Raw genomic sequence first — 16,422 nt, forward strand, 5'->3', positions numbered from 1 at the left:
AGCTGCTTGCATTCCGAGCTTATCGTAAGCAGTCGCATACTTCCAAGCATAGCATAAATCGCATTGATCTTTTTTCGGTTTGAAGAAATGCAAGTTAAACTGAGTTTCAAAAATCTCTTTATACTGCCGGTAAGTAGCAAGAATGAGCTCAATTTCATCAGCGGGCCGATTGTCTTTCATCCAGGTTTGATAAAGTGCATACATTTTTGTAATGGACAAGTTCTCATCCAAATAGTCACGGTTGCTATCTTTTCGACAATAATGCGAAAGAACTTTTGGGAATAGTTTTATATGTTCTTTGACACTCGCGACCAAGTCTGGATTTAAGGTTCTGCGCACAGAATTCTTGCCGCGGTTATCGCTTTCGAGTGCGCTACCCATCCCTTGTTTTAGTAAAGCTGTTGTGACCCATTGGTCGTTAATGTCAAGCGTGTCCAAAAACATAACTTTACACACCTTAACCACACGACCATTGATTCGGAAACTGTATGATCGCGATTCGTTACGTCGCCATTCCCAGTGGGTCTTTCTGTTCTTAACGTGGTACGTATGAACGCGTCTCGCGAGATATTCCCATTTTTCTTTATGAGTCGCTATAGCCCAAAACTCCCTGAAGAGTAAAATGCGTTCCTCCTCTGACAAATAGGTCCTGCATTTATTGCGACATTTTTCGTGGCAGCCAGGTTTTATGCTACGAGATGGAATCATTTTACCTTCCTGTCTTTTGCCTTTGCTTACACTAAAATAAGCCTCTCCGGCTTGTCTCGCGCGTTTCGCGACATTCTTTACCCAGTTACCAGAATTACGAGTACGTTTTCGTGACGTTCGTCCACTAACGGGGTCACTCTTCGCCATTCTTTGTTGCTCATGTTGATGCTGAGCAGTTTGTTCGGACTGTAACTCAGCTTGTTGTTCAGACTGTAGCTCATCGGTAAAAGGATCTTTATCCTCTGCGAGTGCCGGGTCAGAAATTTGAGGCTCTTCCATAAAAGCAGATGTTAGGGTAGATAACACATCAGGCATGAGTGGAACAGGCATAAGGACAGTTCTCAAAACTGATCCATCTATAAAATTAATTATTTAATAGTTTACATATGTACGGTCACGGTTTTCACCAAAGCTAAATATGTTTACTCATCCAAATTTTTTTTGCTCTAGTCTACACCAAACTTAATTTTTTCCTCTACGAACAAACTCAAAAATGATTTCGTTTGATTTAAGAGTCATTGTTACGTGAGGTAAAACGTTTTATACTTTCCAAAATTTGAAACGAGAATGTTTGAAATCAAAGTTGTCAAGTAAAAACCGAGAAAAACGGCCTCAGTCTAGACAATTTTTTTTTGTTTTTGCCTCAACATAAAAACTGAAAAAAGTTTTTTTTTGAAGATAAGAAAGGATTTTTAATCTAATGAAAATCTTTTCCCATTTGCGTTTCGAGGATGAAATGTAATTGAGTCTTGGGTTATAATACATACCTGACGAACATTCCTCCATCATTTCATCAAATGTTAGCTTGCACCTGTTTTGAGTCATGATGGGAAATTCGCGCTCTAAATCGAAAACATTTTTTCATAATACTACTGTGCAGATAATAGAATGAAAAATTTCAAAATTGGAATTGAAAATTTAGAATTATGTGAAATTTACCTGTAATGTCCTCTACGTGATCTTCTTGTAGGTAGTAGTTACTCACTGGATTGCTCATTTTTCAATGAGGAAGTTACATTTAGAAACGAAACTGAACAATGTTTTGTTTTCACGCTACAGCTAAGAAAGTAAACAGGAGACTAGTATTAACGCGCTTCGCATGTTATGCAGCGTGCTCGGGCTCACGTGGCCTCTTCTTCAATAATTTTTGTGGATCGCAGGAGTAAATTTTGGTATTTTCATGCCAAGCATAAGCGTGGAAGGGGGAGTAGTGCATATAGTATATAGGTTATGGATATAGTGATAACCGTAGTACAGTTCTCAAACGTTCCGCACTCAAAATGTGTGTACAAGATCATTATGATTGTTATATTCCTCAAGTTCATGCTTAATTAATTATCGGTTTGAATCAATGAATTATAATATTATTTCCATTCACGTCATAACTATAACATACTTATAAATGTTATTGTTACATAATTTATTCTTTTATTGCAAATTTTGAGATTTACAATTAATTACAGACTAAAAAAGTATCAAAGGGATTTAAAATTTTATTTCCGCATTCTTTAAACTCCGATGAAGTTAGATGTAATGTTATTCAACAAAAATCTAACAACAAAAATTTGGACTAACGATGACACATTTTGGTATATTTGAGATAAAATAGAGCATATCACAATCGGCGAGTTACGATATTCCGTTGTAGGGCTGCGGGAGATCCGATGGATCTTACGCGTGGCCGGAGATGCCATAGAATGAACAGGGTCTGCCGAGATACGATACTTCGCGCAGAGCGCGAGAGTTACGTTAGTATATATGGGACCCTTTTAATTACGCTACTGCTTGAATCTCCGAGCGATATGAGATAGAGCCGCTCGGAACCATCGAGATATTAACTTGTGTTGTGTAACGTAGATTTTCCCCGCAAGGGTACGATCCAGTCCCTTCTCGGCTCACCCGCTCCTTCCCGTATGACTCTCCGGCTGCGAGAATAAACTGGGCGCCAGGTACAAAGTACCGTCGAATTAATCGACTTTATTTTCGTCGATTCTCGCGATCGTAACGCAACGCAAAACTAGAATTTAGAGTACACGAGGGGAACGAATGACCGAGGACGTCCGACTACTCAGCTCATCTGAGATACAAAAGGTAGAGGGGGAGATCCTTGGGGAAAAGTAGCAATTCACAATTCGAAGCAAATAATCGACACAGACAGAAGATTCAGAAAAGATTCACAATTTAATCAAATAAACAAAAGTACAAGAAAAGATGAATCCTCGCGAGATTGGATTCTATAAAAAATAAAAGTTGGGAAGAAAATTCAATTTACGGCTCGCTAGCCAATACGTATCGGACGACAACGCGGTCTCCGGGCGCGGCTTACTCGAATTCGTCAGGTAATTCAGGTAATAGGTAATCGTATCGCAATTTCGCGGGTGCCGTAGGTAACCGACGACCGACGCTCTGGCATTGTAGGCAGGGTTGCGAGTAATGCACTACTTTCAGGAATGCATTGTGGGTTTCATTACCTATTATTTTATTAATACATAATGGATTAGTTTCCGTTAACCATTAAATTGTTTAATTGTTAATGAATATATCTTCAATACTCATTAATTTTTTTAATTTGTAATGGAAATTTTTTTATTACTCATTACTTTTTAAAATTTCAATTGGATTCAATTAAATTACCCATTAACTTTTTTAATGCGTAATAAATTTATTACCCTTAATCATTACTTTTTAATATCCTTGATCCCAAAAAATGGAATTAAAAAGAGGACAAAAATACTAATCCTTTTTGTTCGTACGATTTGAATCCATTTCGATAAATGATAAATTCTTCTTGAAAAAAAATAATATTGAATCAGGACTCCGAGTCATTGTAATTAATTAAAACCGAACATTTCGTAAAATCGAAAAAACCTAATATTCTTGATATCGCACATGATGATATTTCTAGCTTTAGAAATGTTCGTAACATCCGTAACTGCTGAACTTTTGAACAAACATTGAAAAAAATACAAAGTTCAAGATAAAATGAATTTCAACACAGGTGAACATATCAGTTAGATAAAACGCTTTATTAATGAAATGAAAAAATCGTAATATGACAACTGGGATGAGAAATTCAATTAGTTTTATAATGAAGTTAATGAGTAATGATTCATCATAGTATAAACCATGGAGTATTATTATTTATTTATCTGTGCGATCTGGCTAAAAGTATTTTTTTGTTGCATTGGCTTTTAACAATATCCGTTGCTCGAAATGCTCATCTGTGAGACGGTTATATTTTGGTAGGTTCATCAAGGTAGCATAACTAAATAGTCTCTCCACAGGAGCAGATGACGGCAGTGACGTATTGAACTTGAGAAACGTTTTTCTTGTTGATGGAAACTGTTTCAGCATTTCCAATTTTACGTCAGGACTAACGCATTACTTCTGCTGAGATTTCTCCCTGTGACAACGACGGCTCGAATTCATCGATAGTTCGAGCGGTTCCAAACTTGAAACCGTCATCATAATTTTGAAAATCGGGACTCGCGTGGTGACAAGTCGATTCGGTCGATAAAGCTTCTAAAAAGCGTTCGTAAATTGTTTCTTGGTCAGTTTTTGAAAATGATGAGAGCCATCGCTCTTTAAACTGTGGGTGTGCAATTGCAGCTATGGCCGCATCAACATCTTTTTGAGAAAAATCGAAGACGTTTTTAAAACGTTCCTGTACGCCGGTAATGCTCGCTTGGAGTATGGGCTTACAGTAGCAGATATCTTCGTCGGCAAATAGATCGGTTAGTTCATTTGTTACGTCCCGAGAGGGAGATTTATATGAGATCGTTCAATCCTCGATGTAGAGAATGATATATCGATTGGTCGATCACCGTTGGTGAGTCTTCTTTGAGGTTTTGGACGGTTCTCGAGTACATACGTTATATTGTAGGTAAACGTGACCTTGAGTTGGAGGTTTCAATATCCGTAGATTGGGGAGAGATCTTCCAACCACGGAGTCGATGTTGAAGGTCGTTGAATAAAAAAAGTGTTCGGAGATATTTTGTTACTACAAAATATAACTTTGTTTATTAATGCGGAGATACACTTTTTATTACAAGATGAGATAGAGATTAGTTTCAGTTTCGCTGAGTTTAACAATTTTACTTGATTGAAGAAAAGTTATTGCGTTTGATATTCGATTGTAACTTTTTGAGTAGCTGGTGTTAACTGCCTGTTGCGTTGTAAAAATGGTCATTTTATAACTTCGGGATTTTCCTTATGAGAGTTATGGAAGGGGATTGTTTTTGTGTTTAGGATAGGCTGTTGAGATGATAAGAGGTTTTCCAGGCTTGGATGCTGGTGGAAAAAAGTGTGGGAAAGTATATTAGAGGGTTTGATTGGCTCGATTTTTAGGATGAGAATATTTTACGTAACGATGTGATTCAGTTCTAACGATATCAGTGGACTTGGACCGGTTGATCATCGTGAGTTAGAACTGTAAGGAGTGATTGTTTTTCCCAGCTGATATAGAGGCGGATAGTTCGGGTTGGTCTTATCGATACTGTTTAGCTGAGATATAGTTCTTTTGGTGTACTATGAGCTATGAGTTATTGTTACTGTATGTCTGAATGACTCTTACCGATGTCGACAAATGATGATGTGGCTATAGTTTGCATACTATCTACTAAAACCATAAACTTCCCCTAGGAAAAAAAAGGTTGGGACAAGTACATTGATGATCCCTCGTTTGTTGATAATTCCATCCATGAAAAAAACTTTAAAACAAAATTTTTATAAAAAATGGGCAAAAAAATTATTTTATAAAAAAAATACAGAACAATTCGAAAAAAATTTCACAAATCTTGAAAAAGCATTATCTTTAAAAAAAACTAAACTGTATCTATTTTTTAAAGTGTTAAAAGAATCAAATAACAAGTAAAAAATAAAAACCGAAAAATCGCGCTTGAAATCATTTTGGAAACCGATGCCTCATTCTTCTTATTTGATTCGAAGGGCTAAATCAACTAAAAAAAATTCCATCTAATTTACGTGCAGCATTAAAATTTATTATATCAATTCGAGGCCAAGTATTTTCTAATAAATTGAAAAAAGTTACCATTTGAGTTACGTGCAGCACTAAAATTTATGATATCAATCGAAGGACAAGTAATTTATGAGTAACTCCAAATTTCAACATTATGGAACTGTTTTAAGAAGCTTTTAAATCCAAAAAAATCACATGCAAGCTAGTCATTTCTTACTCTATGATGGCAGAGACAATCGATTTTTTTCAGACTTTCAGGAGCTACTGATATTATTCACAATATTCGACGTCGATTGGATCGATAGAAATTATGTTTAAATATGAGTTAAAAGTACTTGTCCGGCCCATCACTTTCCATTAAACTTATTATATTTAAATAAAAATCAGGGCTTTTTTAGAACTGTTGGAGCACAAATATTCATGCAGAGGGAATTTAGAGAGTTATCTTCAAGTAATTTTCTCTTAATTTCACTAATTTAATAAGAATGGAAACAAATTGTCCTGTAATATACAAAGGATGTTATTGTGCATCGATAAATAAAAAACATTTTGCACATTAAATATGTTGAAGGTTCCAAAATAACTCCCCAGTTTGTATTGCTATGACGGCAGTGTTTACTTCTCACTTCTTCCAGCGAACGAATTTCATTCGGCATAACTAACCTAAATCGCATTTCAATAAATTTTTAACCGGTATCTCCCGTACAGTTTCGTTTTTTTATGATTGATTTTTATTTGATTTAAATGAAAAGTGATGGGCCGGACAAGTACTTTTAACTCATATTTAAACATAATTTCTATCGATCCAATCGACGTCGAATATTGTGAATAATATCAGTAGCTCCTGAAAGTCTGAAAAAAATCGATTGTCTCTGCCATCATAGAGTAAGAAATGACTAGCTTGCATGTGATTTTTTTGGATTTAAAAGCTTCTTAAAACAGTTCCATAATGTTGAAATTTGGAGTTACTCATAAATTACTTGTCCTTCGATTGATATCATAAATTTTAGTGCTGCACGTAACTCAAATGGTAACTTTTTTCAATTTATTAGAAAATACTTGGCCTCGAATTGATATAATAAATTTTAATGCTGCACGTAAATTAGATGGAATTTTTTTTAGTTGATTTAGCCCTTCGAATCAAATAAGAAGAATGAGGCATCGGTTTCCAAAATGATTTCAAGTGCGATTTTTCGGTTTTTGTTTTTTACTTGTTATTTGATTCTTTTAACACTTTAAAAAATAGATACAGTTTAGCTTTTTTTAAAGATAATGCTTTTTCAAGATTTGTGATTTTTTTTTCGAATTGTTCTGTATTTTTTTTATAAAATAATTTTTTTGCCCATTTTTTATAAAAATTTTGTTTTAAAGTTTTTTTCATGGATGGAATTATCAACAAACGAGGGATCATCAATGTACTAGTCCCAACCTTTTTTTTGCTAGGGGAAGTTTATGGTTTGATATCACGTCTTTTTTCTCAAAAGTTCCTTATTTATGTTCAGTTGACTATAGGATATTAGTTTAAATTTCTATGAATTATTTATGATTTTCGTCTTATAACGTTGGTTTTCACGAAAAAAGACCTATTTTTCGTCAAAATTGTACTGGACATATTTCGTCACAGGTCTGTCCTCGGACTTCGGCGATTTTTTCCCTTGTACTCTAATATGTTTTGTCAATTAGGAACCAAAGAGCACGGTGAAAAGCAGGTTGTAGGTCGTGATATGATTTTCGGCTTATAACGTTGGTTTCCACGAAAAAAGAGCTAAATTTCGTCAAATTTGAACTGGAAATATTTCGATAGAGGTTTGTTCTTGGACTTTGGTGATTTTTCTCCTTGTCTTCTAATATGTTTTGTCCATTGGAAACTCAAGAGCATGTAGCAATGCGTGTTGCGGGCTGAGATATGATTTCCGGCTTATAACGTTAATGAAAAGAAAGGAAAAGAGAAAAGATAGATCAAATTCAAGACACAACGAATACAACAGAATTGGCCATTTTTAAATGTCGTTTTTGCATTCTGAATCTAGACATTTTCGTGTCATCCAAAACATGCCCCCGATGAAATATATTTCCAAAGTTTACATGTGGCCGCGGAGATCCAATTATCTACAGTTTGATAGTTGCAGAAAAAAGGCACCCGGAAACATTTATTGTGTCAGAATTCAAAGAATTAAAAAAAACTGAGCGTACTTGATTCAACAGAGCAATGGAATTCAAAGACGTTTAAGGTACCTGCATTGCTTGTGGAGGAAAACAATTTCATTTCAGGATAATTTAGAAATAAATTAGGAAATTCATAAATTTAGCATAGAATTTAGAAAAAGGAAAATTAAGATAATTAGTAAAGCTGAAAACTTTTGTGATGAATTTTTGAAATTACATGTTACGGTTGGAGTAAAAAATTTAAATAATTGGCACACATGCTGCGACACAAAAATATCAAAGTTTGAAGGTATTCGCTCCATACCGCAGTAATACAAACTTTAATACTATTTGAAAAGAAATACTTTAAAACTTGCTGAACAAAGTTCCATTACATATTACCATAAAGATAGGGGGTGATACTTAGCACATACACTTATCCACAGAAATTTCCAAGTTCGCAGGTATCGGCTACAATTCAATGTATCTGCGCAATGGGTTTGGAAGACAGCAGTTTCAAATCCATCCATAAATGAGCAACTGAAGACTTTTGTAATGAATTTTTCACTTCATATTTATCTTACGGTGGGAGTCAAAAAATAAAATGAATGGCACAGTATATAAATTTTATAGTTTGCAGATTTTTGCTGTATTTCAATGATCCAAATCTATAGTATTAGAGTGGAAAGTTGTTAGAAGTCATGATGTTACATTAAAATCACATAGCGCACCTAACATTCAGAAATTCTGTAGGTTTCCATGATGTTGGCAGGTATTATACTTAATCGCATCGAAAACTGAGCAACTGTACACTTATCGTAATGAATGTTTTCACCAATAATTCCACATTTGCAGTTTGCAGAATAGGAATACTCAACATACACGTCATTTCATAAGTATTGTTGTCAATATTTGTGTTTGCCTACCGCATTCCGAAGATTCAACTTTTCATATTATCAGCAAAAAAAGCATCCAAAGATTTTTTGGAACAAGTTTCAAAATTTATTACTCGACAGACCAGGTGGAAAAAGAATAACTACACTTATATCAAGACCAGAAACTGTTTTGAGAATCTGTCGTACAAAATGTGCGATTGATGATCATAATTGGAAACCTCTTGAATCACGTTACCACAATCAGCATGAAGAAATAGTAGAAAATCATAGGACACATATGAGGCAACCAATTAATAATATGCATCGATCCACTGCAAACCGATGGAGTCAAAACAAGGATCGGAAAGAGCAGAGCCATAGTTAAAAAGAAAAAAGACAGCGCAATTGAAAGAGAACAGAAATCAAAATTGTTTCATGTATCTGTGCATTAGTTTCTGAAGACAGTAATTTCAGATCTATTCAGAAATAAGTAGGTGAAGACTTTAGTAATGAATATCTTCGTTAATATATTCCAGTCGGAACCAAAAAGCTAAAAGATTGGCATACCTGCTATTTCACAGAAATATCAAAGTTCATAGGTACTTGCTACGTACCAGTTATACAGACTTTGGTGCTATAGGGAAAAACACTTCAAAATTACATGAACCACATTTTTGAAACTTATTATAACACATTCAAAAAAAAAGTGACAGATACGATGCATGTTGAAGCAAGCAAAATGCTGTAATTTTGTATGTCTCCATGGTTATCCGCAGACAAAATATTTGATCACATCCAAAAATGATCAGGTGTAGACTTACGACATGAATTTTTCAACCCACAATGCCAATCGCAAACATGGTCTGGAAATATTCAATATACATGTCGCTTCATCACTTTGTCGAACTTTAGAGGTGTTCATTGCATTTCGAAGATACAAATTTTGATATCATGAAAATTAAGCACCCAATGACTTATTGAAATAAATTTCCAAATTTATCATGTAACAACTCAAGTGAATATATCTATGCATTGTGACGTGACATTTTGAGCCACGCCACTCGTACGGTTCCGTGTCGACCAGTGGACCGGATTTACGGTCCTACTTGACCGACGCACGCCGACTCACGGGGCTGGACCGATCGGAGACTCAACTGGCGCAGAGGCGAAGTATTTTAGTTGGTTTTAGTTTATTAAGTATGATGCTGTCTCTTCGGCGAAACGCATGTAATTTCATCACGTAACCCGCGAAAACGTGTGAACGCGGTCGAGAGTGTGTCGAGAGAGGAGACTGAGAGAGTTAGAGCCTAATAATTGAATCGTATAATTTTCTTGTTATTGCACTTTGGCCCATTTCACCCCACGTCGTTGCCCTCGCGCGGGAAAACGCGCTAGCGTGTCAACACTGTTCGTAAAAATATCTTTCTTGGTTAAATCGCGTGCTCGAGTGTGGATCCGTATTCCGGGTTTAGTCATCGAAATCTGTGAGTGGGTGTCAAGGACTAGCGCCGGAAAAAGGCCCATTGTCAGTGGCCGCCCGCTAGTCCTCCTACCGTAGCAATCAAGAGTTGCAACCCCACCATCGTATCTTTGGGAACCGCGGTCCGAGTCAAATCGGCGCCTCGTCTAATGGGGTTCGGGTTCGTTTCCGAGTTGGAGGTGCTGAATTTCCTGGTGGTTTAAGAGTGGGCCCACCGTGGATTCAGGGACGCTTGGATTCACGAGGGAGGCCTCCCCTCTTTCCGGAGACGAACGCCGGATGGCCCTAGAGGAAGGCGACCAAGGAACGATCATTTCGGAGGACCTGTACTCGAGCGCGGGGTTTGAGAACCGTATCAGCCACATCGATCCTCGTTCGCTGGATCGGAGTGGGGATAACATTCCAACGCAATACGCAAAGAACTCCGAAATACCACGTGAGGCGTGAGAACGAGAGAAATAGAGAATAATCCAGTGCTGGGACGCGGGCGCGTGGCCCTTCGTGGGGGGTAATGAGTGGTGGGGATAGCGCGAATTCGGGAGCTCTTGCCTATGAACGAGGCGAGGGATCACGAGTCTACGATCGATAACCGGTGCCGTGAGTCAAGTGTAAGTGCCCTTTTGGATTACCTTGCTGGTCTTGGCTGATTCGGAGGAACTCTCGGTGAGCTCGTTCCTCTTTTTCTCCATTGTCGTGTTCGACCCCGTAATTCTCCAATTATTTGTCGTTTCCTCTAGAATTACTGTGGCGTTTGTTATATTTTCTTTGGCGAGCCACGCGATCATGATCTGTTGCGATATCCTCGCGTTCATCTCCGCGTGGCAATAATTATGAGTTTGGAGAATCACGGGGGAGGACAATTACGATCCGAATCGGCCCCTCTTTATTCTTAATTATTTCATTACTATTCGAATATTTTGTGTGAGAATTTTGCGAGTATGGTACGATGGTTTGCGTCGTACTTTTCCCCGATTTTGTAATATCGTGTTTGCGAACCACCGGGTTCGCCTCAGTCTCTCTCTCAGCGCGCGCTCAAGGCCGGCGTCGTCCTCGCGTGTTTACCTTTTTTCTGGCGCTTCGCGCTCGCCGCGCGGGCTATCTCCAAGCCGATTTCGTTATCTTATGCTCCGGCGTATTATGTTCTATATTTTCCGTGGTCGAGAATCCCTGGCGAAACATTATTACCTTGTCGGGATTTATTCTTTTGCGTACGATTATTACGTTATTATATTTTCTGTTGTAAATGGAATTCGTCAAGTTGCCTACAAGCCACGACGTACCGCTGCTTACCTATCCGTTTCGGACTACCTCGCAGCGGTGATTCCATATTTTTCTTTATCGGGTTTGATTATTTCGTGTGCGATTCTTGCGTTATTATATTTTGCTTTGTAAATGGAATTCGTCAAGTTGCCTACAAGCCACGACGCACCGCTGCTTACCTATCCGTTTCGGACTACCTCGCAGCGGTGATTCCATACTTTCGCTATCGCGATTTATTTCTCTCGGGTGCGATTACTGCGTCATTATGGCATATTAATTTTGTGTAAATGGAGGCGTCAAGTTGCCTACAAGCCACGACGCGCCGCTGCTTACCTATCCAGCTGGTACTACCTCGCAGCGGCGACTCCGGATTTTCTTTAGTGGAACTTCTTTCCTCGTGTACGGCTGATCCGATAGCCGATCTCGTTTCTTTATCATTTTGTGTATCGATTCGCTCGGAGCCAATTTTGTTATTATTTCCTGTATTATTGTTTGCGAGTCGCGACTACCTCCGACTAATAAACCGCATTTTTAAGTTGAAATAATTACGCGTTAAGTATCTCTTTTGGACCTTTTATGTTACCCCGTGTTGTTACTCTCATCTTGGGCCAGCCCCTCTACCACTTCGTACCTCAGTTGGAGTTGAGTAGCCGGACCGTCCTCGGTCACCTGTGTCGGGTGGCTCGGAAGGTCGTATTGGGCGAGGTAGGGCGAAAAATAAGTCGGTATTCCGACGGTACCTCGGTACCTGGCGCCCAGCCCGACCTCGCCGGTACGCCGCCACCCTTTAGCGGGTCAGGTGAGTCGAGAAGGGACAGGTTGGACCCTTTGCGGGGAAAAATCTCGTTACAGCATTTACATGGCTCAAAGATTTTTCAAAACTTGGGTGTATGAACAAGCAATTATGAAGGCTTTTTGTTATAAATATTTCAAATTATCTTGTTGAAATTAATATAAAAAAAATAGAAATATGAATATCTCTCGTATTGTCTGGAGAACAAATAGAAATTGGTATGACAATACACTGTAAGCTAAGGAGGTGGAAAAAAGGGACCGGTGAACACAGCCAAACTAAATGAAAGAAATTATGACAACAATACATTGAATTACTTGACCAAAGTTTTTTAAAATTTATTTGAATTCGTTTACACACAACCATCCACCTCTTTCTTTAATGTAATTACACAACATAGAATTTCTGTTTGGAAAGAACGTTTTAGAGGTTATAATGAACGAACGTTTTTTTCTCATTGTTATTATTATTATTATTCAACACTAATTAGTCACGTCATTAATAATATCGATTCCTTCCACTTTTCAATAACCACTTTTATTTTTCTACACTCTGTACGCAACAGCACTCCAGCGGTCAACCTCAAACGTCAACATGACGCGAAATCTCGCAAATTTGCTATCTATGTATATATTACGATATCGAAGTAGAACAGATAATTCTTAATTTTCACCACACACATTATTCACGTTTTCACTTCTCAATATTTTACTCACTCTCAGTACACTGTATGAGATTAATTAATCCACTTTTGAGGTTTTATTTATTATAGATATTATTGTCGTGAATTGGGCTCGAACCTTATTGAAACTTCTTTTATGAAAAAAATAAAATTGATTATATCCACTGCTATTTCCAATAATGTTTTATTTATTTAAACGAAATTTGCAAATCTTGCACCGTTGATCCACGGGGCTACGATCGCAATCACTTTATAATAACATAACAGACGATAACAGACGGTATACAAGAAAACATTGAGGACTATCAGAAACTTTCTCATCGGCGATTGGTCGAGACGGATAGATTCTCACCGGTGATTGATTATGATGGGCATCAAGAAGCCCTTGTATGTATCAGTCTGAACCCATATACGGATACATCAGCTGCGTAAATGTGTTGGTACTTTTTGCATAATCTTGAGCCCGTGCAAAGTTTTTTCTCAGCAATTACGCCACCGATCATGCTGATTTTGGGCGCAATAGAAAGAGAATTTCTTAATTAGCTGAAAGTTCAATTTCCAAATTGCGACATAACTCCTGAGCTTCGCAATTCAAGAAAATGACATGTCGATTTTACCCCCACCACCGCGAGTCGTTTTATTCAGAGATAATATAGTCTCGGCGAGAGCCTCGGGCCAGCAGACGACAGGGCTGTCAATATACTTGTCCCGAGACTCTGCCGAGTCTCTTGATATATAACCTATGTACACATGATATATAACCACGCCACTGACAATATATTCGCACTGGACAATATTTCTCGTACTCTGGTTTAATTGAAGGATTATTTCAGTCAACATATATTTCCAATCGAACGAAATAATGAAATCTTGAAAAGTTTCGTTGACATATATGCATCACGCATTTTTTATATTCTTTTTCACACACACATCACAGACTACATTTACGCGGCCGCTTTGATACCGGTTTAATATATCACAAATAACAAAATAAATAGTAATATGCACTTCTTTAGATGACGAAAATTATTTTTTTATTGATCCCGCACGCACTTCGTAATGTCGAAACTCTGTTCATACGATCGAAAACTGACACATGGTTTGTACATATTGAGACGAACGATACCGCTCGACAACAAAGCATGCGCCCGTACCGACACGGCAATTAGCGATACGCGTATCACTCAGAGAGAGGCGCCAGCGTACGGACTCGCTTATCGACCCGTGCCACGAAGATCACAAGAAGACTCTATTTTCATTAATTTCATTGATAAATCATTTCTCTTCAACAACAAAAGACTGAATTGTATAAGAAATTTTTGTGCGAACTAATCAGTGGCAATTTCAGAGCAAATTCATTTGAAAACATAACAAAAAATTATCAAATCATTTCGAAGCAATTATTTCAAATTTACATAGGTTTCGCGCGTCACTGCGACCAGGCTCGTAAAAGCCAATCAAAAAATTCAGCCAATAGGCAAATTTCTCAAATAACCAATGGGAAAATCGTGAAGTTTCCATTGGCGATTGTGAATTGTCGCACAAGCGCAGTTCATTAAAACAAAATTTTACCATTGGTCGAAATTAAGCGACCAATAACAAAGCACACCGAGAATAAAATTGGCCAACCAGGAATTTTAGAGCAAACAAAGAGTTTGAGATTAAATCAGACAGCGAATCAGGAGAATTGGCGCATTCCGCCAATTTCATTATTATTGTACCACGCGAGTATAAAAAGGCATCGAGAGCCACTCTCGATAGCCAGTCTTGCCCTCGTCACGCTTGACTCGCTTACGCACGCCGATCTGAGACTGTGCAACTCAGATCCGCACACGCAATTTTTTCCAGCCGATTCTGACTTCGTAACTCAGAATCCGCTTTGCAAAACGTAGACTACCACCGACTCAGTTTGGAAGGGCAGGCCCCATTCGGCTCCGTTTGGGTTCAAGATTTCCACTCTGGGGCACCGATCTGACCAGAAGGGCGGGGACAGTTCGATTTCGTTCTGGACCAAGATTTCTGCCAGATTACCCATCCTTTTCCTGCCAAGAGGGCGGTGACCGTTCGGCTCCGTTCGGTCACAAGATTCTTGGGGGAATCCTTCCCTTCATGCCAGGAGGGCGGGGGCAGTTCGGGTTCGTTCTGCCTTAAGATTCCTGGGTGGATTGAATTCCGGTTGATAGGTGCCAACGTTAAAGGCAAACAATTCAGATCCACTAGACTTTTGTATGAAATCGTAAAATTCTAAACTGCGTGCGAAATTCAAATTTAATGGCGAAAATTTAATAATTTAATTGCAAAATTCAAATTTAATTCTTTAATCGCGAAACTCAAAGTTAATTGCGAGAGTCAATTCTCTATTTGTAAAATTTGTTGCTCATCTTTAAATGCAAAATCAAACTTTAACTGCAAAATTGGTCTTTATTACGAAATTTATCAAAGCTCTTGAATTGCTAATTACGAAATTCATCGAAATTCTTTTTTAATTGCGAAACTTATCTTTAGCTTGCGGAGATCTTTAATTTGCGTGCGATATCCATTAAAATTATTTCATTGCGGAATTTCTTGCGTGCGATCAGTATTCCCGTTTGAAAGAAAAAAAAAAGAAAAATACCAAAAGCAAATAAGAAATATTCTTTTGTCTGAACCGACGTCCTCCTTTGTAAACCACTCACAAAATAGCAAAGAAACTGTTTTTTTTGAATAAATCTTTTGATTTTTCACAGATCTTTCCTCTCACTTTTGTTTTTCTTTCATGCCTGCTCCTTTATTTTATAAGAAGCTCGAATCTACGCGTAACGGGGTGTTCTGATACACAAGAGTACCGTTACAATATATATATGTATATCGGTCGAATTTATGACTGCTGTTACCAGCTGTGCTGTGCCGTGTGCTACGTTCTGAAGTTGACGTCAGATTTCCAATCATCAACAACTAATTCCAACAACCAATCACAACGTCTAAAAATGGATGTCGTCAGATCCAACGAATCAGAAACTCGAGAGCATCAAAGTGCCTTTGATGGTGTTTATAAATACAGACGCATAAATTCTTGAATGTGTTGGTAACTTTTGCATAATCTTGAGCCCGTGCAAAGATTTTTCTCAGCAAATACGCCACCGATCATGCTGATTTAGGGCGGAATCGAAAGAGAATTACTCAATTGGCTTAAACTTCAATTTTCAAGTTGTTAAATGGCTCCTGAGCTTCGTAATTCAATAAAATCACATGCCAATTTTACCCCCACCACGGCGAATCGTTTTATTCAGAGAAAGTATAGTCTCGGCGAGAGTCTCGGGCCAGCAGACGACAGGGCTGTCAATGTACTTGTCCCGAGACTCTACCGAGTCTCTTGATATGTCGAAAAAAATAAGGGCCTACATAGGAGTATGTGTTAGGACGTAACACCTCCCTCCTTGAGATTGAGCGTCTCGCTCAATTAGATTAATATGAAGTTTTAATCGTAGGAGAAAAAAGGTTTTGTCATCGTTGTTTGTCGAC

The 16,422-nt window shown here is 37.9% G+C and overlaps 1 protein-coding gene across 3 annotated transcripts in view; it reads right to left on the reverse strand.

Annotated features, from left to right (window-relative positions):
* Positions 1-16,422, reverse strand: part of inaD (inactivation no afterpotential D) — a 2,962,486-nt gene that overhangs the window by 973,172 nt on the left and 1,972,892 nt on the right. The window lies entirely within an intron of this gene.

This window comes from Venturia canescens, chromosome 9 (assembly GCF_019457755.1).
Source record: "Venturia canescens isolate UGA chromosome 9, ASM1945775v1, whole genome shotgun sequence".
Classification (NCBI taxonomy): domain Eukaryota; kingdom Metazoa; phylum Arthropoda; class Insecta; order Hymenoptera; family Ichneumonidae; genus Venturia; species Venturia canescens.